The 25,703-nt window shown below is 34.2% G+C and overlaps 1 protein-coding gene across 7 annotated transcripts in view; it reads right to left on the bottom strand.

The window, feature by feature from the left end:
• The window catches only part of LOC105199174 (5-hydroxytryptamine receptor 2A), a 251,336-nt gene that overhangs the window by 141,992 nt on the left and 83,641 nt on the right, over positions 1–25,703 (bottom strand). The window contains exon 2 of one of the 7 annotated variants that reach the window (XM_039453384.1): positions 9,028–9,177. The exons of the other annotated variants lie outside the window; for them this stretch is intronic. The gene's annotated coding sequence lies outside the window, so the exon portion shown is untranslated. The remainder of the gene's footprint in view (positions 1–9,027; positions 9,178–25,703) is intronic. 7 annotated transcript variants of the gene reach the window in all.

Here is a 25,703-nt window from a genome sequence, read left to right on the forward strand (position 1 = left end):
TAAAGAAAAAAAAAAAAAAGTATATAAGACGTATAAAATACATGAAAAGTATATAAAGTACGATGAGCGTAGCGGCAGTGCAATTTTGTGAAGCGCCTTTATTAGTCATTCTCGTGCCGCGCGGTAAATTGAACAAGACTTTACATAGAATACATTTGATAAACTGCAGCTCGATCGATGAACAGTTGAATTGCGGCTTGTCACTTCAAGATCCCGACTTAACTATGTAATTCACCCTTTGAATGTTTGAATTCGAGCCTTCAAGATGGCTGCGGATCTTTGGCGTGCTGCGTTGAAAGCTGACGGTAGTTTGTCTCCGTTTTGGTCGCTTGGTGAAGATTTATGGAGAGCCATGGCGCAGGTGGCAGCTTAGCATATCAAATTTGTAGGTGATGTAGGTCAGATGTTTAAAATGTATTAATGAAATAGTAACGTTGCTGATATCGCATCGGTTTCTAAATCGCACCGACTTGCAATAATTCGCAGTACTTGTACATTTTTTTTTTTGTAGAATTATTTGGGAACTACATGGCATTATCATCATTGTACTTAATATGTTGAGAAATTTTGATATTTACATTGAGAAAAAAGTGCTGTAATACGAATTAACCCATAGTTTGATTCAAATAAATTTAAATTAATTAAGATTCTCAAAATTAATAAACATAATGTGATACTGGCAAATTAGAGTCAGCGTGATTAGCGGCGCGCAGAAATTAACAAATTATTCTTCTAAAATTTTTATTCTTCAGAGTACGTACAAACGTTTCGACTCTCTTTGGAGTCCTTGAGAATCTTTGTACAATAAGCATGTACACAATTTACAATAATCTGTAATAATCAAATTTATTGGGAAAATTCGCTCTCAATGAAATTTCTTGTCGATGAATTCCTTGCATTCTTGGCCTTGTCAGTTGAAGGACACGGATCTGGCAATCGAATAGTTGCCTCACTCGGGTTGAGGATGCTTAACGTAACAAGTTTGTAACGCCGAGGAGGACTTCAAAGAGAGTAGAAACGTTCGTATGTACTCTAAAGAATAAAAATTTCAAAAGAATAATTCGTTAATTTTTGCGCACCACTACCGCGCTGGCTATAACTTGCCCGTATTATATTACATTTGATTCAATTAAATGTCGAATCATGGTGGATTGTCATTAATACATGTAATTGATTCAACTAAATTTTATCCATTCAACTATATTTATTATTGTCTTTTAATCTTTTTGCTTTATTCATACTGTTATTGAATTAACAAAATATTTCCAATAGACTGATGACGTCAATTCAATAGCATTTTTTTCTCTGTGTATAAGAATATCGTAACTTAGTTGCTATTTCGACATTTCTTCGTAGCTTGATTGCAAAACAGATAAAATAAATAATCTAGATTTTGATAATTTGTAGTGATCATAATATTATTAAAATTGGATTAGTAAAGTTTAAATATCGTTCTGCTCTAATTTGTAAATTAAATAATCGAAGTTTTACCCAATGCTTTAGTCTCTGAAATCACACCACGTCTTAGTTTCCTAAATCGCACCATTGCCTCGATCGCAATTATATATATAAAACTAAATATAATAATCGTACAGAGCATACAGAGCATACATTGTAACAATATTGCCGTAATGTAGCAATGTTATTGCAATATTATTGAAAAATTATCGAAATAATCACATCGACGGAAATTATATGTAGTTTATCTCATGCATTTTTGCTTGAGCATAAGAAAGAATCTAGCAAACAAAGTGGCGCTTAATTGTTCCAAGAAGCGGAATATTAACTCATATGATTGAGGAGACGGTTGCTTAAATCTCGTTATTTGATCTCACTATTTTATTAAAAATTTCCATTAAAGTTATAAGAATACATAACACTCTGAAATAATTAAATATGAAAGGAGAAACGTTGTATAATTCCTTAGTCATAAGCCGTTATGTCAAAAGTGGTGCGATTTCGACAACCTGACTCTATCTCCGCCGGTGATCCGTGAGAGAAAGATATCAGCTATCGCACAGATCACTGCGGGACGGATGGCTCGAATGCGGATTGCGATAGTAATTAAAGCGCAGTTGTATATTTGATGAACAACTGTGGCAACAGTACACGGTGATTATTCCGCTCGTTACTTAAGTAATTGCTTTGAGAATATTTAATCGCAGACTTTTAACACTTAAGTTACAATGTTATTAAGTTATTAGGTTCGGCGGGGGAGGGGCTTTACATTTCTTATTTATGTTCCTCTACTAAAAACAGCAAGGCAATTTATACGCGTCTTTATCTCGCTAGTCGCGCTGAATGAAAGCGAATTAAACGTTTTAAACGCACTACTTAATTAAACAGTCGTTCTTCGAAGTAACGAGTCCTTTCATCGTGCGTCTACACATTCGAAATTAATTGAGGGCATCGCGGCGACCATAATACCAAACGGAATGAGGTAGTGCGCGGGCTGAGTTAAAATCGTCATCGCGCGTGACGACTCAGCGACTTCTCTCATTTACGGTGCGCGTAAAATATCGCCCTTGTTTATCGAAATTCTCGCTCGGCGTTAACGCTGAAAGGCCGCGCTTACGTGCAGGAAAAGCCTCGTCGAGCGAGGTATTATATAACGGAAAAGGTGATGCCGCGGCGCCGATGTCAGCAGGGAGGAGGAGAAGACGAAGAAGAGAAAGCGATTTGATTTTCCATTCACGGGGCTGTTTGACGACGGCGTTCGCGCGTGCTCGGGAAATCGCGCGTACGGATATATTGGCGAGCTCGAATCGCGCGTCCCACTGCGATACGGCTGATACGCGAATAACGCCGTTTCATGCCACGGCGGCCGGAGAAGGGGGATCGATATCTGACACGGGTGCGGTAGAGTAATAAGTCCCTCCGTGTATGAGAGAACGCGCGATAAAAGACGACGGGATGACGAGGATTTTTACTGCCTGATCGCCGCCGCCGCCGCCGAGAGGAGAGTCCAATTTATCGCGATCCCTCGCGCGGATCAGCGGGAATCGCACGACGAAATTGCACGACGGTTCGCAAAACTGCCGCCAATCGCTGCTAAGTCTTCGTTTATTTTTGAAAAAAAAAAAAAGCATGCAGGATGGAAATCGCTTGGCAATCGTTGTGGTATTGCACAACATACTATAATGAACAGCGAGCTTTGTGTGACAATAGCTTTCTTTGATACGAACACTTGTTTACTAGAAGTGTGCGAATAGTTCACAGTGGATTCGATTCGTTTTTGAATCTGAAAAATTCGAATTCGAATTCGAATAATTCGAGAATTTTGATTCCATTTCGAATCAATCGCCTATTTTAATTGCTTTATTTATGTCTCCCGTGCGACCAATTTTGTCAGCGCATACCAATTCTCGTTCGTGATTGTTTATCGATTTCTGAAACTTTTACATCGTTTTTAAGTCTTTATTAACTATTCACAAATTTGTGTACACGATAAATAATCGTTTTCGTCAATTTACTTCAATTCATAAATTTATAATTTTACAGAATTTAAAACAAATTTTAAAATTGTTTAATTATATTGTATTTCCTAATAAAATGCATTAAAATACTATCACATTTCAGTAGTAACATTATTTAGAACATACTTATTTATCAGTACAATGTGCTTAATATCTATATCTATCATAAATTTTTATATAGCACATCACGGTAATTATTTTCCAAAATTTTTACAATTAATTTTCTTGTCTATTAAAAAGGATCCGCAACGTTGAAAATGTTTTATTATTTTCAAATTAATATGCAGTGTATAAATCTGAGAAAACTTGATTCAAATTTGATTCGTATTTGAATTAAAGATATTCGATTCAATTCGGCATGAAAATTTCAAATTCGATATAATTCGATTTCGAATGTCATCAAAGATTCGATTTTTGATTCAACATGCTTCCATTCGCAAATGCTTGATTCACATACCTCTAATTATTTACTTTTATTACTCCTGGAGATATCACTCAATTGTCTTAATTGTGTCTTCACAAATTCAAAGTAAATTCTTTAACGTTTACATTCTATAGATGCTTTCAATAATGTTATGTTGCTTAGTTATGAATCTTAATTTCTTTATTGACACGAAAAGATTTTGTTTATCATATCAAGACATGCAAATAAGATAAAATACTTAAAAAATGGAGAATATGGAATATATTTTATATATATTTTTTAAACAAAAAAATATATCTGATAAAATTTATTATATCTTATTATATCTTAAAAAATTTCCGTATTCAATTCTTATACATAATTTTTTAAAGATAAACGGTCATTTTAAATTATGCAAGTGTAAGAATATAAACATATTTGCTCTTTATTGTTGATAATAATAATATTTATTTCAAATGATAACGTTTATTTTACATAATAATTTAATAAATTAAGTTTTAATTTTATAGATATAAATTATATTTCATATTTCATTGTATTTTGATCAGTTTACATAAATAAACGAGTTTGCACTTTATTTATTAAGTTAATATTTATCGTTTGTAAAATTTGACCCATATTCCATATTATACCCCCCATTTGTAGACCACATTATACCATTTTTCTTTAATTTTCACTCTTTCTTACTTTTTAGCTAATACCGAAGTTGGATTTAAATTTTGGAAACTTCCATTAATTGGACGTTAATAGTGAACGTGTTTCTTAAGGGTTTCTGCATAAATTAGAAGTCTTAATATACATTTACGTCGGAATGATGTTAATTAAAAAAGGAGTTCTCCATATTACCTGTCTTTACCCTACTTTCCATCCGACCACGCCACTAATGCAAATTAATTAATTTGTCCGAGCGAATTTTCCTCTCCTCTGACACGTATATAGCCGTCTGCGACACGTTCGACGTTCTCGGCGCGGTGCCGGCCGGTTCTCACCAATGAAACGTTATACAGTTGAGTTAATTGGGCATGTGATTATAATAAATATTAGATTGTCGCGCGCGCGTACCGATTTGCGGTGGATTCTCGTCGCTGTCCAATCGAGCGGAAAGAGATTTAATTCGGCTGGAGAGAATTTCGCTTGTTGCGGCACGGAAACATATATTTCGTAAAATGTCCCCGTGACAAATACACAGTATAATTGTAATTAATAAAAGCCAGTGTGTACGATCGAAAATCTGACGAGTGCTTGAAAAACATGCGCGACGAGCGGGACTTAATTAAAATCAAGAATCTCGTGACAAATATTCTATTAAACGACGAGGAGATTTAATCGCGACGTGTGCAACAATTATTTTATCGATTTGCCGATAAAAGCCAATCGCAGGTGAGAATAATTAAATTAAATCTGTTAAGAGCTCGTTACGTCAAGAGTGCTCGTAGAAAAATCGGGATAACGTTAATAATTTTTATTGGAGTTATATATCAGTGTCGTTGTCGCGTCATGTACTATTGGTAACGGAAACTCTTGTCAATACCACGTGAAACAGAGCGGCGGCGGCGGCGGCGACGGCGGCGGTGGCGGCGGTCGGCCGACAGTTTGTCCCGCGATCGTTTATCCGAAAAACGCCGCTCCTATACAGACTCAAAATTCGATACTTGGCATCCGACTAACTGACTGAGGATATCGTATCGGACGATCCTATTTTTCACGCTATCGAGCAGTCCCCCGTCCTCCGTCCCCCGCGCGCGATTTACATTCTTCGTTGCATTGGCGTTGGCCGAAATCGGCGACGTTGATCTCGTGCGGTGAAATCGGGTCTCTTCTTCTTTACCACGCGCTCCTATTCTCCTCTGCGTCATAAATGTTTCATGAGCGGGAGATTCTCGCGGGCGGACCGCGTGTATAGTGTCAGGTACGCGCCACGGGGAGACAGACCGATACAAACGACTACGAAAACCGGCGGCGCGCGCTGGATATGAAATTTTATCGAACACGCATTCTGTACCCGGATAAACCCCCGGCGAAGCTTTTGCCCGAGAAATTTCCGATTTTCCGCGAACAATGTGGTGCCGCAAAACAGATCGAGTTACAGCTTTAAATTCGATATGCGCACCTACGCGTATGTGCGCGAGTGTTCTGCAAATAAAATTTGAAAATTTAAAAACGATTGCGTTAAGACAATTGATGGCACTAAATCGTTTTGCCATGATTCACTGACGTCATGACGCCGTTTCGACATATATCACGATAATTTCAACATTAAAACTATCGCGATTAAAGACGTATAAGTATCTAAAAGATAAATAAAATTCGAAAATGTGTTAATATTAACATTTCAAATAAACTATATACAGTTGTTTGAAGATTATATTTTTATTTAATATTAACATACTGTTCAGTTTATTTACCCTATTTGTTATAAAAAATTCAATTATTTTTTACAACGTTAAGAAAAATCTCAATTTTTTGTGCGAGTACTTTGAGTATTTAAAATAATCTATACAAAGTTTTATTGCGATTGTCTGTTTAGTTATTTTGTAAATAAATAAATAAATAAATAAATAAATAAATAAATTTGTTTATTTTACAGAACTGATTTCTGCATCGCAATGAAACATAAATCATCTTGAATATTTAAAGTACAGGAAAAGGGATGGGGCATGGGATATGGGGCATTCATTATCATTTTATTGAATAACTTCGTTAATAATCAATATTTTATGTTGAAACTTGAACGGTTACAATCATAAAACTGTTGTTTAACGGATTTCATCAAACTCAAAGGAATGAAACATTTATTACTATTGACGTGATTTATAAAAATACCTATATGACGTACCTATTGATGGAAAAAAAAGTAATGGTATCATAATACAAGTAGCCTAAAAATAATTTTAAAAAATTGGTACAGTTTAAAAAACACGCACTATTTTGTTACAAAATTATATATTTTTAATTTTCTATCGTTTAAAGTTTTCACGATTTAAAATTTTCCTGCGTTCAGAAACATTAGAGATATAATTTTATTTTCGTTTAAAATTAAAAAAACAGGTATAGAATAATATCTCTAATATTTTTGAACACAGCCATCTAGAATGGCAATTGGTTTATCGAAGAAATATTTCAATATGAAAACTTCGTGTAAAAAGCCATTTAACAAAATCTCATGTTATTGTGCAACTTTGCGTAACTCGAAATGTGTACAACCGAATAAAAAGTTAAATAACAAAAAAACACTCAAGTGTACAAACATTCATGTAATAATACGCTCAAGTTTAAAAACCCAGTGAATATGTGTAATTAAGTGCTAAAATGTACCTTCACAAAGTGTTCAAAAGTAAAAATGCCTTATGACAATTGTGTATTGAAATATATCATTAAAAAGGAAGCTACTAAATTGATCTATAAGCAATTGTTAGAATTCATTACCCAATAACGAAGATAACAGAGGTAGCCGTAATGTATACAGTAGCCATAATACTTTTTTTCCTCCACTTAAATAAAAAAAAGTTCAGATTTCTGTCATTTCTTCTTATTTCATTATTTTATTGTTAATTATCTTTTCATTAGAGTACATTTTATTAAAATAATTTTTTATTCTGACAGAAAATCACCGCCAATTTTTTTCTACTACTTTTAAATGCAACATGAAACAATCTGTAATTTTTTTCATAATTCTCCTTGTACTTTGAGAAATATCCTTTATATTACCTAATACATTTCTACCCTTAAATTAACGTTCACAAAAATTCTGAAACCTTCGTTGAACAAAATACAAGCGGAATGTACCTTTTACGATGTCCATAAAAGTTAACTTGTGTTTCTCGCAGTAATTTTCGCGTTATTAAAGGAATTAATGGCTTAATATTACAACAGAAGGGAGTATTTGCGTTATGTTCGCGAATATAACATTTTAGTAACCATCCCCACGGAGTGGACCACTCGTAAACATCAATTATTACGTACAGAGAAAGTATTTCAACGCACGAAAGCGCGCTAGGAGAGCTCACCCGGATGAATAAGATACCTAGGCGACCCATTGCAGGACGAATCACTTTCAGCGCTTTCAACGGCAACCTAATTGGCACTTGGAGCGCAAAGAGTTAAGGATTTACGTTCGCGGACGCTCGCAAAGATTCGACGTGCCGTAATTCCATCGCGTTAACGCTCGCGGAAACGCGCAAAGCGCGAATCCAAAAGTTTCTCGGCTCGTCAGACGTAAAGGCACTGTAGATGACACTTCATCAGCTTCTCATTGGGGTGAAAATAAATGTCAGCGACGTGGGTCGGGAAAGACCGGAATTGAGGGACAATAGCCGGCAACTTTAAAATGACGCGATCGTAAAGGCAAGGAAAAAAGAGACTTTGCTAATAAATTCTTTTTTTTTCGCTCCTCCATCCGCGACGCGGGAAAACTTGCGCTGTTCTTTACAAGCCCCACCACGGGTGCCCGAGGCGTTTTCCTCGCAACGTAGTTTATCGGTCGCCATTATCGGTGCGACACAAGGTAGAGGCAAATATAATGCGGCGTGCTATGTAACATTCCGTAAATAGATCACGGATAATGCGAAAGAGTGATGCGTATGCCGCACACGTAAGCGCGAAGCGGTGAGCGAACGTGTAAGCGTTAGAACTTGCAAACTTCACCGTCACCGCATCGCCGGTAAATATAAGCTTGCAACACGTGGAGCGCAATTAAGCTTATCGAATCTCAATCTTTCCGCCGTCGCTGTGCCGCGCGAGCGTAAGAATCCACGACGTCAGACGCGATCGGATCCCTCGTGGAAGACACGTTCCCGCGAAAAATTATTGCCTTACGCACATGAAACACTTAATTGTTGTATCACGAAACGTTCATTACGGCGTTCAGCCCTACGCGGCACCCCAGCACACGCGGTAGACGCTGCAAAAGAAAAAAGGAAGCCGGTAACTCCGGGGGCCACGTCATGCCGCTCTAACAAGATTATCCCTGCGTTAACGTTTGCCCACTTTTTGCGCACATATTTCTACGATCGCGCTCTAGTCCCCTCTAGTCCCCTCTAGTCCCCTCCGGCGACCGCCATCGACCCGAAACTTCGAAATTTTCCGCGAGGGGAAAGAACCATGGCGGGGTTGCATGATCAAACTTACCGGGCGGACCTTCGTGCGGCAGAAGTTTGGAATTCTTTTATAGACGCCACCGATCTCGCCTTTCATGTATGTCCAACTTTTGCCTGCACTCATCTATATCTTTCTCCAATCGAATAAATCCATGACGCTCCGCGCGCGAAGTCCCGAGTTCTAAGGGAAAAGTTACTTTAAGATCTTATTCTGAAAATCTTATTATTTCATAAATAAGAAACATTAAATTCAAGCTACATTCTTAGCTTTCCAAATACAAAGAGATTCGTCTTAAATTTATATATTATATGTACATATATAATGATAAAAATGAGATTAAAAACTTGTATATTATAGAAAAAAAGACATTCTCGTTTGAAGAATATTTTTTTTTTTTAAATGTTAAACATTAAAAAAGTTAGCTTTAAGTAGACATAATTTTGTTAAGAAAAAAATATTTTTTCATTATTTAATAAATATTTTCACGAGTCAAGATAAAAAAATATCGGCTAGGAAACATCTTCAAGAAATCCTTAATTAGAATTTCTTAATACTATTATTATTAAAACAATCATATTATACTCCTTACATAATTATATAACTATGTAACTATTTAATTTATGTGAATAAATTTATTTACTTAATTTTTCAAATTCTATTTATTTAAATTTTGATATTATAATTTTTATTTAATTTTAATATTTCACTATACAAAATAAAATTTAATTATTCAAAAATTCTACATTTATATATAATTTAAAATTATAAATAATTTATTTATAACTTTAATATAATCGCAATTGTTGGCACTAAATTTATTATTACTGTTATAAATTACTATTTTTCATTTTCATGAATATAATTAATATAAATATTATTTTCCCAATTTTATTATTTAAATAAATTTTTCCTAAAATTTTATTTATATTATAATTATAAATAAATTTTTTAAATAAAAACTAAACTTTATAAATTTAATTTTTATTCACTAATTTCTATTTTAATATTTTAATTATATTAAAATATTTTATTATTAATAAAATGGTTAATATTAAAAGTAATATACAGAAATAAAATAAAATCATATAAATTTTAATAAAATAAAATACAAAAACTCAATAATTATTAAGTTTTAATAATTCCTCTTTTTGATTTTCAATTTATCTTTTTAATCTTTTTATTTTTCAATTTTATTGGTTTTATTTATTATCAAATTGCATTAATTGTAACTTATCAAGCAAATGTTCAAATTGCTATACGTAGCAGCTATTATACTACATATTTCGATTTACAGTTACACAACCTGTAATTATTCTTCCTCTAAGCTCTTTAATATTATTTATTGATGTTTGACATATAAAAGAAATTAGAGTAACGATTCATTGCTGTTATTGGAACAATTAATATCCACTTTAGAAGAAGATGAGAATACTGATAATCATTTATCATGGATATTATGTGTTCATATCCAATGAAAATATTTACAGCTTTCAGTATTTATGTTTTGTGTATATTACTTGGCCAAAACTTGTAAATACTGTTGTTACAAATAATACTGTCATTTGATATTAAATGTCAATAAAATCGATAACATTTGTATAATCACTAACATTTGTTTCTCATAAATTACATAGTTATGTGTTCTTATTAATGGATATTTATGGTACATATTATATGTTTGTGTATCAATCAAATCAATGAAATGTAAATATAAGTGACATTCCCCGCATAGTGCGTTGAATTCGTCTTGAAGAGCACTATATTATGAAAAAAGATTGGTACCACTTAAAAAATTCAAAGCGACCTCGATTTATTTATTTATTTATTTTGAAAAATGTTTGTTTTTAATTTTTTTATTGCACATTCTAGTCTGCATAAAGCAAATAAACATTCTTTCAGCATTTTCTTTTTAACTGTCAAAAGTGCCTAAAAAATCGTATGTACCGTTACTGAACATCTTGTGTAAGCAAGCATATAAGTTTTCGTTTATATATAAATTATGAGACAACGACTGTTAAATAGCATATATTAGTTTTCATTTTATATTATAATGCTTTTTTGTTTATATTCAGGTTTTAGGAAGTTAATGAAAAATGAAGAAATGGTATTGGATAATCACTTTCGAAGCAAATCAACACTTACATCGAGTCTACGAATATAAATGAAGTTATCCTGTTAATTTGATGAAGACACGTAGTTTTGTGCCCGGATACCGTTGATGAAGGTGAAAAGGGAAAGCTGGCTTTAAATCATTTTTGCCGACAAGCCATTCTACAACACCGGCACGGAAAGAGAAAAAAAATTACTTTGGCAACTTCAATTTGCGGCAACACGTTGCTACGACGGCGGATGTAGATGGGGCGCGATGAGAGGGACGGACAGATGAAGTTGAGGCAAACGGATGAGAAGTTAAAAAATTGCAAAATGCAGACGCAGTTCCGAGTATGTCTCATCTGTCTTTGTTACTGTACTATGCAGAACGACAAAGGGATAAGAGTTATCCGATAACTTCAATTTGCTAGAGCGTCCCATTCAAGTTTTCGTCTTATTACCCGCGTGAACTTTACAAAGTCTGAAAACACGACTGTCCCGTAGCTAGATATCAATGTACGTGAATCGATCTCCGACTTCTCCGACATTTATCGAACTGACTGTACGCGGCTTGCTTTACAAACGGCAGTCACTCGCATTCAACGTGTTCTTGTGAAGGGCCAAGAATTTTTTGATTAAATTTTTGTACACGCTGTTGTGTACTACGTAGAACGAGCTTATCGTGCATTAACATGTTTAAAAAAAAAAAAAACTCTCATTGATATCGTCTAGAATATTTATAAACTCATTATTATAAAAGAAATAATTATTATGCAATCTTTTAAACAGAATTGAATGCAAATTATTCAACATGTAGCAATCAAATAGTATGGTTAATCGAATATACGCTTTTTTAAATTAAATCGTAGAAATACCCGTTTATTTTGGTCCACCCTGTATGCAACGTGGCACTTTTTGCTCATTAGCGCAAATATCTTCATGCCGTAGCTATCCACACCGTTAATACCAAGATGAGTTCCGTTGAGTGCTGCTTTTAAGAGGCGAATGAGGCAATGCGACGCTGGCTGTGAAAATCGTTCCTGGCTCGGCACTGTCCCAAGTATCAAGGGATTATTACCTATTCCGACCCGCAGAACCGACACTCAGCGAATTTCAGCCGATGGGAAGGTGTAAAAACCACATCAAAGGGGTTCATGATGAAAAGAAGGTACGCCTCGGCACAAAGAAGATATCAGCAGTCGAAAATTGACGCACATGGTGCACGATTGCATTCAATTCCATTCATAGATATTGTGCAAAAGTAAGAATATAGGTATGTGTGTGTGTGTGTGTGTATAATATATATATATATAGATTGGCCTTGTAAGTTACACTAGGTCTGTATTAATCCAAATTTTTATTTTAGTCTGCAACCAAAAGCTCCTTATTCGCTCAGAATTATTCAAATTACTAAAGTCATATATATATATATATATATATATATATATATTATATATATATATCATATATATATATAGCTTATGTATATATAATAAAGTCATATATATATATATATATATATATATATAGCTTTTGGTTGCAGACTAAAATAAAAATTCGGATTAATACAGATCTAGTGTAACTTATAAGGCCAATTTCTTTGATCAACGTAACTTCCTTATATGTATAGGTAATTAAAATTCAGAATCGTTACGTGCTATGTATACCATGTACTAGAGATCGCTGTCTAAGTCTCTTTATCCTTTAGAAAGTTCTAAATCCTATTGCACCCCTCTTCGCTAAATCTCCAAATCCAACTACTCCTCTAAGTTTCGCGTAAAAAAAAAGCGAATAAATCCATTTACCATTTCTTTACTAAAAGATCCGAGGCTATCTACTACTTTTTTTTTCTCTTTCAAGCATCCAGGAACCACCTGCTGCTTTTCTGTGAGAAATCAAGAGTTAACCACTTCAGTTCTTAAGAGGGAACTAGCTTAGCTCAGTCAAGATTGACAATATTAAGAATATATTACAAAATTTAAAAAATATTGATATTACATTTTTAATAAAAGTATACGAATGAAAGAGAATAGAGTTTTTTTGGGGGGGTCAAAGTTAATCGTGATACCTGGAAACGTTGTATCTCTTGCGTGAATTTATATTTTTCCAGTTCTATAAACTGCGCACCGATTATTTCTTCTTGAAATGTAATCCTAAATTAAAGCTGGAATAAAGATATCACAGAAAATTAAAATTGAAATGCGATTTAATAATGACGCTAACGAGGATCTTAAACATTTCGAGGAATCAATTTTCTATTATCGTCATATTTTTATGTTATTTTTATATCCTCCAAGGAATATTATGGATTGTACTTTGTTATCTATTAATATTTAAAAACATAATAGCACGTCCATCTGTGAAAAATCATTTCATATATGAAAACAATTAGAGCGGAATATGATTTTAAAATAGCAAGGAGCAACTGACTTCCTCACTTTAACGTGGAAAACATTTTTGCACGATTGTGTTAAAAATAAACTTTACAATTCCCATTTTCTCTTCTGTCAATTCTGTCAAAACTATATCGTAATTCTATCGACCGTGTGTTGGCCTATTATTCTAGGAGCGTTGTAAAAATATCATATTTCCTCATACGAAAAGCAGATTGCAAAGATCGATTTATACATCGCAATTTTCTGACGAGTTAAAGCGAATCTGGACGATTATTTCGAATGTTTCGCGTTATTATTAATTATGTATATAATTTAAAATTCTTTAAAAAATTGAATGAATACCATAGTTCTATCGTAAAAAACTTATTTAGAAAATAATTTTCTCTTTCTCTCTCCTTTTCTCTTAATTGTGACACTTTCTTAAAATCAAAACCTTATATTTTATTTATAATAAAATTATTCTATTATAAATAAATAGAAATGTTATTGCATTTCGCAACATTGTATTAAATATAATCTAATATACCAATATTGTGTGAACAGTTAGAAATATATTGTAAAAGAAATATGACTAATTTTTATTATAGTTATAAGTACATTAGATTTGTTTGAGATCAAAAAGAATAGTTGGTGAAATATTATTGTACAATTTCGAGAAATATCAGTGATATAATAATTCACACAGTTTTATTATCCCTTCGGTATTAAAAGTAACTATTTACTATCGTTGAAATAGCTCGTGTCACACACTCTCAATTTCTCTCGATTCGCTGCATTTATTGCCATGTTGTCGGATCAGCGGAACAATTTCGCAATCGGATTGAATCCAATATGAATAGAGAGAGAGAGAGAGAGAGAGAGGGGGGGAGAGAGAGAGAGAGAAAGAAAGGGGGAATAAGAAAGTAGTCACGCATGCAATTTTCGTGACTTACACACTTGTTTGAATGAATGGGATAATGCATAGGGGAAGCGTATGGCATGTTCGATACGATACTACGTGTACGCGGCGCACGGTAAGAGGGGTAGGGAAATGAGAAGGAAGGAAGAGTCTTTCTCCGTGCGCGTGTGAGGAGAGGAGGGATCGCAATTTTCCGAGCGGAATCTTCCTACCAAGAAAAGCAGCAGGTAAAGAGATTTCGCCCTGCATTTTTCTACAGGCGGCGGATATTTCCCGGCGACTGCGAGCTCACGTAGCGTCGCTCCGAGATTTCGCTTCATTGGATTCATTATTATTCGTACGGCACGGCGGACACGACGAAACGAGAGATAGACAGGCAGATAGGTAGACAAGAGAACGAGTTCGGGCTATGACGGTATGAGCGATCTAATTTGCAAGATGTTTCAGTCCTATATCCGCGTAGGATATAAATTGGCACTACTCTCCGTGCCGCGTAGGACAATTTTCTCGAACGTGAAGTAAATGTTCCAATGACCAACATGTCTCTATACTCAGACACTCATAAGGAAACTTATTACCATTAATCTTGTCAATGTGTCTTTGTATAATATAAAAGTTTAATCGTAATCTTTAAATAATTTAAGATATTTATAAGGTAGGTTATTTTAAATATTATAAAAATTAACGTTAAAAAATATGAATTAATAAATTACTATACAACTAGGTCAGTTTATATTTTTACGATGTTCTTAAAAAAAAAAGATATTAAAAATGTGTCGATTTTGGTCCCCAAATAAAATCTTAATAAAAAAAAAAAATCGTTGAAATATCACTTGTTTGAATCATCAAGCGATGAAAAATAACAATTGTTTGTTCGAGAAGTGATAGCAACATTATTAGAATGGCATATATATAGTAAAAAGTAAATATATATTTAGTCAAACAGTAAAAAATAACAAATCAACATCGATGGACAGTAATTGGAAATTCCTGACTTTATATATAGTTAGAATTATGAATACACTTTTCTATATTAATATCAATATCAATATTATTATCCATAGACGTTGATTTGCAACTTTTTACTATATTCAAGTTGTTACGTTTAGTCTTGAAAGAAGAATATTAATTTTAAAGCCTTGAAGTATCCCGGGATACCTAGGGCTCGCATAAGGCCGGGAAGGACGCAACAAAAACTTTTCTCGCAGACTGGAAGGGCGTATGTCACAAGTCGAGCGCATTTTTTGTGACTCTGGAATATGGATCAGCGTGCTAGGGACACTATAACGCCTGTTTTCACGAGTTGTGCGATCGTCGGTCCAAATTCCTCGCTGTAACTCGGGACTGGACCGAGTGCGGATCTTTTTTTTTTGGAAGAATTAAAGAAGAGGTCACTTAAAAAAAAAATTTAATATCTAATAAGTTGATTTTAAATAAACCAACATATTTATTTCTAAGGCTAGTGAGAAACTATGATTTTTAGAGTAAAATTGATATACTTATTCTTAAAACTAGTGGCAACTATGATTATATTATAAAAACTTAACATTTAAAATCGATAAGATTGTTTACGAAATTTACATGATAAAATATAAATGAGACTTATTGATACAAGAAAATTATTTACTAATCTAGAATTACAAATTTTTATCAGCCGCATATTATATTGAATGTTTGATTAGGTGAAAATGAAATTATTTAGCAAAGATCTATCGTGATTTAAAGGGGAACGTGAAGAAAAAGTCGGCAAGCTAAGAGAATGAGAGATCGGAAAGATAGACGAAAAGAGATTCATTAGGATCTAGAATTATTCGCGTACAATTATAAATTGGGTGCGTTTTTAAGACGCTAGAGTAAGTACAAATCAATTTAAACAAGTCTCGAATTTCAAAGGAAAAGGAAAAACCGGCGTAACAGGAAAAATCTGGTTATGTAACTTACTGTTTGATCGTATGCTTCTAGGTTTACTCGAGGTCTGTGACTTTCTGCTGATTGCTAGGTTTGGATCGGTAATAGCGCTCTTAAATTTCGTTTACTCGCATTTAAAATCGCGCATCAACTTAGGAAGGGTGGTTAGGAGTAGCTTAGTAAGACCGAAAAGGAGTAGTTTAAGTGATAAAAAAAAAGAAGCGAGTGCTGAGGAGATAGAAGGAGCGAAATTCGAGGAACCTGTTTAAGTTCCTCAGCAGGAGATGGAGAAGGTTGAGAAATTTATTCAGGTTCCTCTGGTGGTGTGAAGGAGGCGAGAATTGAGGAACTCTTTCGAGTTCCTCACCAGGAAGTGAAGAGGGCGAAAATTGAGGAACTTAGTTCCTTAGAAGAATCGGAAAAGTCGGAGAAACGATGCTCCACCCTTATTAGCTATCGCGTATTAAGACAAATCATTATTAGTTCTGTATTTTCTCGTCTCCGCCCGAGACGTTTCAGAATTGTCTTAATTCTAAGAGAGAGAGAGAGAGAGAGAGAGAGAGAGAGAGAGAGAGAGAGAGAGAGAATGAAAATTGTTACACCGCCCAATCGCGCGTATCGTTTCCAGAAATATGATTAACGCTCCTTTAATAAGGTAATTTCAAAGATCATGTTTAAAAGAAACTCAAGTCTTGATTTTTATGGTAGCAATTTAGGATCTCGTTTTATCTGATAATGCGCACGAGTGGATATTTCTTATCTGATTTATATTTTATAAGGGGGGAGAAGAGGGTCTAGGACAAACGTGTCGAGACATATTTGCAGCCAAATGAGCCAGGTCCAAGAATTTTTATAATTAGGTTTTACGTCGTCCTGTATCTCTACTTGATGCGTGCTTCATGGTGACTGTGTTAGCAAAGGTACTCTCATTGACTGACTAAAAATCTAACATGTTTTAGGTGGATTTGAACCTAGATCTTTGACATAGAAAACAGCAACTCTTGCGCCACGATTACCATAAATGTCAACAAGTAAATATACAAAAATCAAGTTTAAAAAACACTGTGTATATGCTATCAGAATTTTAAATCAATATACATTATCAGGAACTAATGAGCAAAACTGGGTCACAGTGCTATTATAAAACACATTTTAATAAACAAATAGTGTTTCAAACGTTTCAGTCCTAATATGGTGAAATGAATCGATTTCAGTAAAATAAAATGATATTATTTATATATCGGAAACATATATAAAGTTATATAATAAATGTGCAATTTGTATATTACCGCTATCACAGATTAAAACCCTGTGGTTGTACATATTTTAATTGAATGAATTTTAGAAATTGAATGAATCATCTGTATTCTGTTCCGCGGAATACAGAGGATTATAGCTATGTATATTCTAGATTAATCTGTGTCTTAGGATGTGAGATTTTAGATTTCTGCTTAATCAGAATTATTCCATGTCGTACTCTTATCTTAAAGGAAATTTTGAAATTTTGATTGAAATTGGGCAGAAGCGGATTAAGAAGTGATGTGTATATTTTATATTCTGTACTATATTGGAAATGGCAATGTATATACGACAGGTAAAATGACAAAATATATACGACAAATTAAAACAGGTATGAACAACAGGCATTTAGGATATTAAAAACAAGCGTTTTAATAATTTCCGTTGCCCGGAAATTGGTTCAGTCAAATGCTTTACAAGTTTTCATTATTTTACGAAAATTTAGAAGTCTTTCATATTTTTGTACGTTAATAATAACGTTTTAGTATGACACATTTTAATTAATTACATAATTAATTTTTTTTATATTGAAAAACCTTATAAAAATTCAACAACCGTGGCTCCATATTGTTTTACGTCCGGTTACTGGGACATTTACCTTATTATACTTCACAGCGACAATGAGATTTGTTTCGCGCGTGTATTAATTTTTTTTTATTCTAACGGGAAATTTGGCCATTTTTCATAAAGGACCCAGAGTCAAATCTGCTGAGAGCAAGCCTTGCAAATTTATGATACATATTATGCTGGCAAAAATCAAGCAGCAATCGAGTACATTGTTTCAGCTAACGTTAATAGAAATACTGCAAAAAATAAGCAATGTGCGTGTGTGCATGTGTGTGTGCGTTATAACATATCATCAAATAAATGTAGAAAGAAATTTTTTTTTAATTTATCAGCATAAAAGAAACAGTATTATACGTTGACATAATATTTTAATAAACAATAAACCAAGATTATATTTGTGACATGACGTTATAATGAGTCAGCAAAATGTAATTAAAAGCCTAACACATTTACGACAACGGAAATGAGGCAAAGATATAGCACATCTATCGCAGCGAGTACTGACATCAAAAATTGAGAATGGCCTGCTGTTATGACATAAAGTGAAATTAGAAAAAAATCTTTCATCTGTGAGTTGTAGCGACATTACTGCGATAAAAACGCGGTGTAGTACTGTTTCTCGTATTTAAGAATCACGTAGAATAAAAAGCGCAACATGATGAGATTTTTCATTCGTGTATTAATGAAATGGTGATGAAATAATACTTCTTGAAGATGATTCCCTAAAATTGGGCTTCCATAAAATTAAGCAAAGTATGTTAACAGTACAATTTAATTTAAAAATCCGTGTCAAAAATTAATTTAGAAATTTATTTAAATTCAAAAAGTAATATTTTGGATTCTTTTCTGTCTGGGCACATATAAGTTTGAATTTTCTTTAATTAAAAAATATTAAAAAATTTTATTAATATATTAAATAACAGATATCCCCATTTTTTACAAATTTTGTACAATTGCTTGTGATGACAGATTTCTGTTACGTTTGTGCCTTTAACAACTAAAGCTGTGCTTAATTTTTACTGTATGTAAGTTTGCTGTCAACTTGATATCACAGATCTTTACTGCATTTTTTGAAGACGTGATAGCATATCATGCTTTATATCAGTAGAAATAATTCTACTATCTTTCTGCTGTTAATATTCAAGATGACAGACTGTACTCGATAATTTCTACGTATATGCCGCCATAACGTGACGGTAGGTAATGCTCGATTTTTGGTGCATTTCTATCGTCCTTCCACGTTGGCAAGTCGTGTTGTTACAAACTAAGCTTAGGGAGCAAGCAGCAGATTGGAATCTGCTGCAAAGTCATGATAGAATTTGCTAGCATTTTGCTACGTGGAAAATTGTTTTAAATTACGCCGGAAGTCAGATTTTTCGGCACAGCGGACGGCAACGTGACGTAACTTCAGGATGAAGTCATTTTTGTAAAAAAAACATAAAAAAAAAACTCCCGTACATTGCAGGCGTTACGCGCGATAAGGCACAAAATGGGGATCATTACGGCATGACCGCGTATCTATCAAAGTAGGGCAAGGTGTACTTTTACATAAGTTGAGGCGCACGAATACATTTCGCGCGCCGCGATGTGACATTATAACAATCGGATAATGCTTGCCGGTGATATGATGTAAAACTGCTATGTTCTAGTTACGAGATACAGGCTATCACATAATGACGTATATTTTGTTCCAAGTTCGAAACAATTTACATTAATCTTCTTCATACGAAGACCTCAATGTCATTATGTTTTGATGTCTCGCCCCTGACGTCTCATCGCGTCCAAGAAGTTTCTTTGCACGCGAGAAGATATCAAAAAATGCTTATTGGAAAGAAATTAGAATCAACGAAGTCCTTTCGCGTTGGTCGCGGACCAATAATACCTTCCGAAGAATAGTAAATGATCATTGTGACGAAGACATTTGTCGATTCGTGATAATTTAACGTGATATTCGTTGATGCATTTTTTTTTATTAATTGTTAGATTGACAGGCGAGATAATCACAAAATGCAAAAATCTATTTATGCACGCGAGACTCGCTCGCGTCACAGTATATAATTTATTGGAAAGAAAAATATGAATGTAATGTGAACTGACCGGAACGATACGTCATAATCCTAAAATACTGGGGCTGTTATTGATACGTCATTAAAACGTTAAAACATATCGTCGCAATCGATATTCAGTTATTGTCCGATATTTACATTCCCTATTTTTGTCCCTACAAACTTTGTTAACTTTATGAAAAGATCACATATCCGCGTGATAACAAATAACGTCGCTAAATAAATGACAGAAAATTAAACGCTTTGTTACGTTTGCGTCATAAAAAAGATTAAATTTGTTTGTTAATGCGTTACATCTTTTGTGATATCAAATTTATATTTAATTATTTTAATTGTTTGATATCATAACAATATAATTCATGTTTATTACGTAGAGGGACTCTTCTCACATGTATCCTGAATCAAATAAATTTACCTCTGTCACTACTCATAATTGCCATAATCTACTAAATGTGTGTATAAACGTGTTCAAATAATTACATGAAATGACACGATTGTTAATCGCGATAACAAAGAAACACGAAAAAGGTGTCAACAATGGGTACGAGAAGTTGCCAAATTTCCGTCGCTGTTATCGAACCCGTAAAACACGGTTCGTGATCAGTAATACATTAAACGTGGCGAAAGTCGTTATTCATGCTGGCTTCATATAAGCGATAGCACGGCGCTTCTTCCGCTAATCGTTTTTCATCCGGTCTCCTTGGATGCTATCTCCTTGTAGAAATATTTTCAAGTGACTTATTACCACTTCAGGAAATTGTAGAATGACACTGTGGAACCTTTACTAATGGTAAATGCAAATTATACGTTGCATTATCCCCTCATTCATTGCAATTTGCGAAACGGGAAGTGGAGAGAAATTAAACTCAGAAAAATCTCATCTGGATTGGAAAATAATACATGTGCGCTCGTAATAATAATCTCCATTTGTTCCAAAGGTAAATAACATAAATCATCCTTCTGCGGGATCGCAATTATAATAAACATCAACAATTAATATCGTGCCTGGGAAACAACCGCGAAATGTTAGGAATTATTCGCAAAATTACTTGTAATTGAATACCGCACGAATAGTATGCGAGAGAAATATCATTTATTACGCAAGCGAATGGGATAATTGTTTGCGATAGCCATATTTACAATACCATGACCGTCCCTAAGTTACACAGTAACCAGATGTTGCAGATCGCCACTGCCGGGCCAACTATCTAACTAAACTTTGCTCGGGCCGGGGCTTTTCCTAACTCTCGCGTGAAATGAGCGTTATAAATCGCGAAGAGTTTACTATCCCCCCCTCCCCCTCCCCCCTCTCTCTCCGACATATTGTCAACGGGAAAGTCGAACTTGGTGTTTTCAAAAAAATGCGATATGCTGTGTCATGATACATTGTTATGTCGAATATCCTAATAAATCTTGACACCACGAGTTTCCCCACTGATGTTCAGCTGTTGAAACAATTCGACGCTACCCTTTTCGATTTCATTACAAGAAAGATTTTACGAAATTGAACTGAGAGATAAAAATTATTGCGCAATTACCGCAATTTAAGTGTAATTTATAATCATTTTCAGTATATTTATAATATATAAAGTGTATATTTATAGTTGTTTTATTCGTGCAAATTACAGCTATTAATATTATTAGATGATAGGTGAGTTGTGGAATATCATTTTGTTTTCCGACAATAACTCGGTAAATATTAACGCGACACAGTTCCAACCAACGCTAGTTTAGCCATAGAGTTTTCAAAAATAGATAGGCTGAACCTATCAAAAGTTCTGTTACTTACAAAACTGAAATTCGGTTTTTATAAAAACACAGCGAACACTAATGATGTAACCGTCCTACAACGCCTAATTAGACTGTAACGAAGTAATTTTAACGGTTGCTCTTAAAATTCAATTAATTATGATATAAAAATCACAAAAGATTTGTTATACTCGTATAAAACATTGTTCCCAAATTATATAGTAGTCACGAATTACGTCGACTCGGACGCATATGAAACACTTTTCTCTCAGCGTGAAAAAGAAGAAACTTCCAAATCCACATAACGAGGATGGGATTTAAGATGTTTCTATTGAATTGATACAAGTATTACGTTTCTTGAAATATATCGCATTACGTTGCATTCTTACCGTTCTCACAGTAATCAAAGTCTACATTCATTCATGTCATACGATTTGAATAGATGGGATATAGTTATTTTTATGTTATACCTTATAAATTGCGTTATGAGAGAACACACGAAATAAGATATATGCAAACGATGTGTTGCAGACATTTTAAAGTATTCCGTAGAAAAGACGTGTACTGACGGATGCCTCAATTTCCGAGATTGACGTAGCGTGTACGATTTTTGATAAATGGAGAACGCTAACGGCTATAGGCATTTCCTATCTGTCACACGGAATCTGAGTTGACGGTAGCTTTTAATAATCCGCAAAGCGGTCTTTCCTATATGCCATTCGGGAAGAACGGCTGTTGCCTTGCTACTTGTAACTGCAAGTCATCTCTGTGCGTGCGCAAAATAAGAACAACGCAATACTGTAAAAATAATATTGACGTTAAATTTAATAATTTATTAAAGCAAATTCAATTTGAAATGTACAAAAAAATTTCGATTAAATTTTGAGAGAACGTTACAATATAAAAACAGCAATTTGATGATATAATCTTTCCAAAGTAAGAGCCTTTTTATTGCAAGAAATATTTTATTTTGTAGTTAATAAATGCACGTAGCAGATATTATTAATATTTCTGATTTTATTAATATTAGAATATTTTCAGGCCATGTATAGATATTTTAATCAACTGGAGGAACCTTTAAAATGTAATTAAAAAATGTATGTGCACACCGAGGGAAAATTGATATAAATTTTCTAAATATGGCATGCCACACATATTATATAATATTGTTCAATATTATAATATTTATGCACGCGCTTTTCTTTTTTGTGCGCGAGACATAAAAGCGCAAGTTATCAAAAGAATTGCCACAGGCAACACGTGTTTCAGTGGCGACTATGCAACGCGAGAGCGCGTTATGCACGTCTACGTGTAGCAATCTCCAAATTTTATCACCGGAAAGTATTCGTCTCTGTCATCTAATGGCAAGTCAATAAACTATTCATATTGCTCTTAAAGGAAATAAAAGTGACCCGCTGCAAATTCGGGGCAAAAGATAAAGCTTCGTCAAGCTGTCGCTTTGTACCGAGACATTTTACTGAGAGATTCAGAAGAATACAGCAGAGAGAAAGAGAGAGAGCAGCGAAGACACGTTAGATTAACCCACTTCAACGTGCGTCCTTGGTTTTCCCTTTAATAAATGACATTAGAATTTACAATAAGAAGATAAAAATACAATGGAGGATTGTGCTGAAGAATAATTAAAAAATCCACGATTATGAAAACACGTGACCGCAAAATTAATGGTTGGAGTCAAGACGGGTGTTGTTTCTACGTAAAAATAAGTCGCTATTGGAGAACCAATTAATCACGTAGGATATTTGTAACGCGCGTGAAAGATAAGCTGCAAGAAGTTTATTTTGATAAATGTCTCTTGACGAACAGTTACAAAAAGGAGATAAGACATGTAGTATACACAATGTCAATCATGAGTCGTGGTTAACACGATATTTACTAAAAAAAAAAAAATTGTATTCCTTCGTTAAAGAATTTATTTCCTTTTCGTAAATCCATTTTTTTTTTTTTTTTAAATAAGTAGTGAAACTGTCAAAGTTAACAATACTCGCCGAATTGTGAGGAAACAAGGTAAACGAACTTTGTAATTGCGCAATTCAAATAATTATTCTTCCAGCGAGCAAATTACGTTTACGTTACAACCCCCTTGCACACCGTTTCGAGATGCAAAATTAATGGCTCCAGCAGATTGGGCCATAAATTCGTTTCGACATACGTCGTCCCCTCGATGATCTCGCTAAAAAGTGCAATCCTCCAAAACGCTCGCGACACAGTTTCGCCCGCCGGCGTACCGACATTGTCGGGGACGTAAGTTTTTCTCGTTTCGCCTAGTAAGCGATATCTAAACCGAGCGTCGGCCCAGATTCGCGTCGGAGAATACGAAATACGGCGCAATTGTCGTGCACTGAACGTTTCTAAAGAATTGCTTGGATGAGAAGAAGGAGGCGAAGAGATAAAAGGAAGACGCGAGTGCGATTAACAGCGAAATGCATGTACAAAATAGGTAGTAAGTTTCATATCGGCTAAAAGGTGGGTCTTTGAAAGACCGATAATAAATTGTCCGTGACAGTGGATGTGGCATCACGTTGCAGATGACATCGACCCACATGTTACCGCGGCAAATCGATTTTCCGAAAGCACTGCCCTGTCAAATTGCGCGAACGACACACCGGTGCATTTAACTCTCTCGCATATGATCGATGAACGCATTCGGACGCGTCGCGTAAACGCGACCGAAACCACGATGCCACGGGAGCTTTCGATCGGACCATCGTAACTGAACGCGCGACACGGTAATAGAGATTAAAATAAAAAAGAAAAAAAAGCAGATTATTTCGTTGAGAAGTGACATTAATTAAAATGCGTGTCAACGTTCGAGCGTTTGCGAGGATTTTATTCCAGAAATTCAAACGCTCGTTCAGTAGTAATGTGTATCGTAATAACGCACCGACAACGTCCGCGATAAAGGGACAAACGTAGCTCCTATTGACGGAACATTACGTGCATTATAAATTTTTGTAAATTCTCCTAACGATACCACTTATTTAACCTATTAAGTCCCAAGAGAGTGTTACGTACTTTTCTCTTTTGCATCTTTATAATTCGGGCCCTAATTAAAATTTTTAGACAATTAGTATTTAGAGCTTGTCATATCACTAGCGAGCAAACATCTCTTTCATAATAATATCGCTTATAGGAACTACAAGCGCCGCTAATATTGATTATATGGCAATTTTTATTTAGAAAGAATTACTTTTTCCGAAAATCTAAGCAATGGGAAGAAAACTGTAAGAAAGATATGAAGGTTGAAAGTGGAGGTAAAAAGAAATAAGGGACGCTTGCCTTTTTACTGACAAATATTCAACAAATAAATGATTTTTCGTATATCTTTATATAGAGTGTTTTTAGAATATATTGATATAAATTTTGTTAAATTACTGAAATAATCGAGGATCCCTTACCATTTTTATTGTCCCTTGCAATCTTTTTATATCTTTTTTCTAGATGTCGCACCTCATCGCCGATCTGATTTTTAGGAAAAGCTCCTCTTTTTACATCTAAAATGCGATCTAAGAATTTCCTTCTTGATCCAAATTACAAGAATTTAAAACAGAAAAGCGCGTAGAGACCTTCTGAGATTGAACATGCATTTTATCTTTTAGAAAACTTTATTGCTCGTAAAATACAACCGTAACAAAATTGTTATATTATACTTGTTATTTTAATTATTATGTTATTCGTTTTCTTATTTATTTTTCTATTTTATTTTACGTGGAA

Source organism: Solenopsis invicta, chromosome 9 (genome assembly GCF_016802725.1).
Source record: "Solenopsis invicta isolate M01_SB chromosome 9, UNIL_Sinv_3.0, whole genome shotgun sequence".
Classification (NCBI taxonomy): Eukaryota; Metazoa; Arthropoda; class Insecta; order Hymenoptera; family Formicidae; genus Solenopsis; species Solenopsis invicta.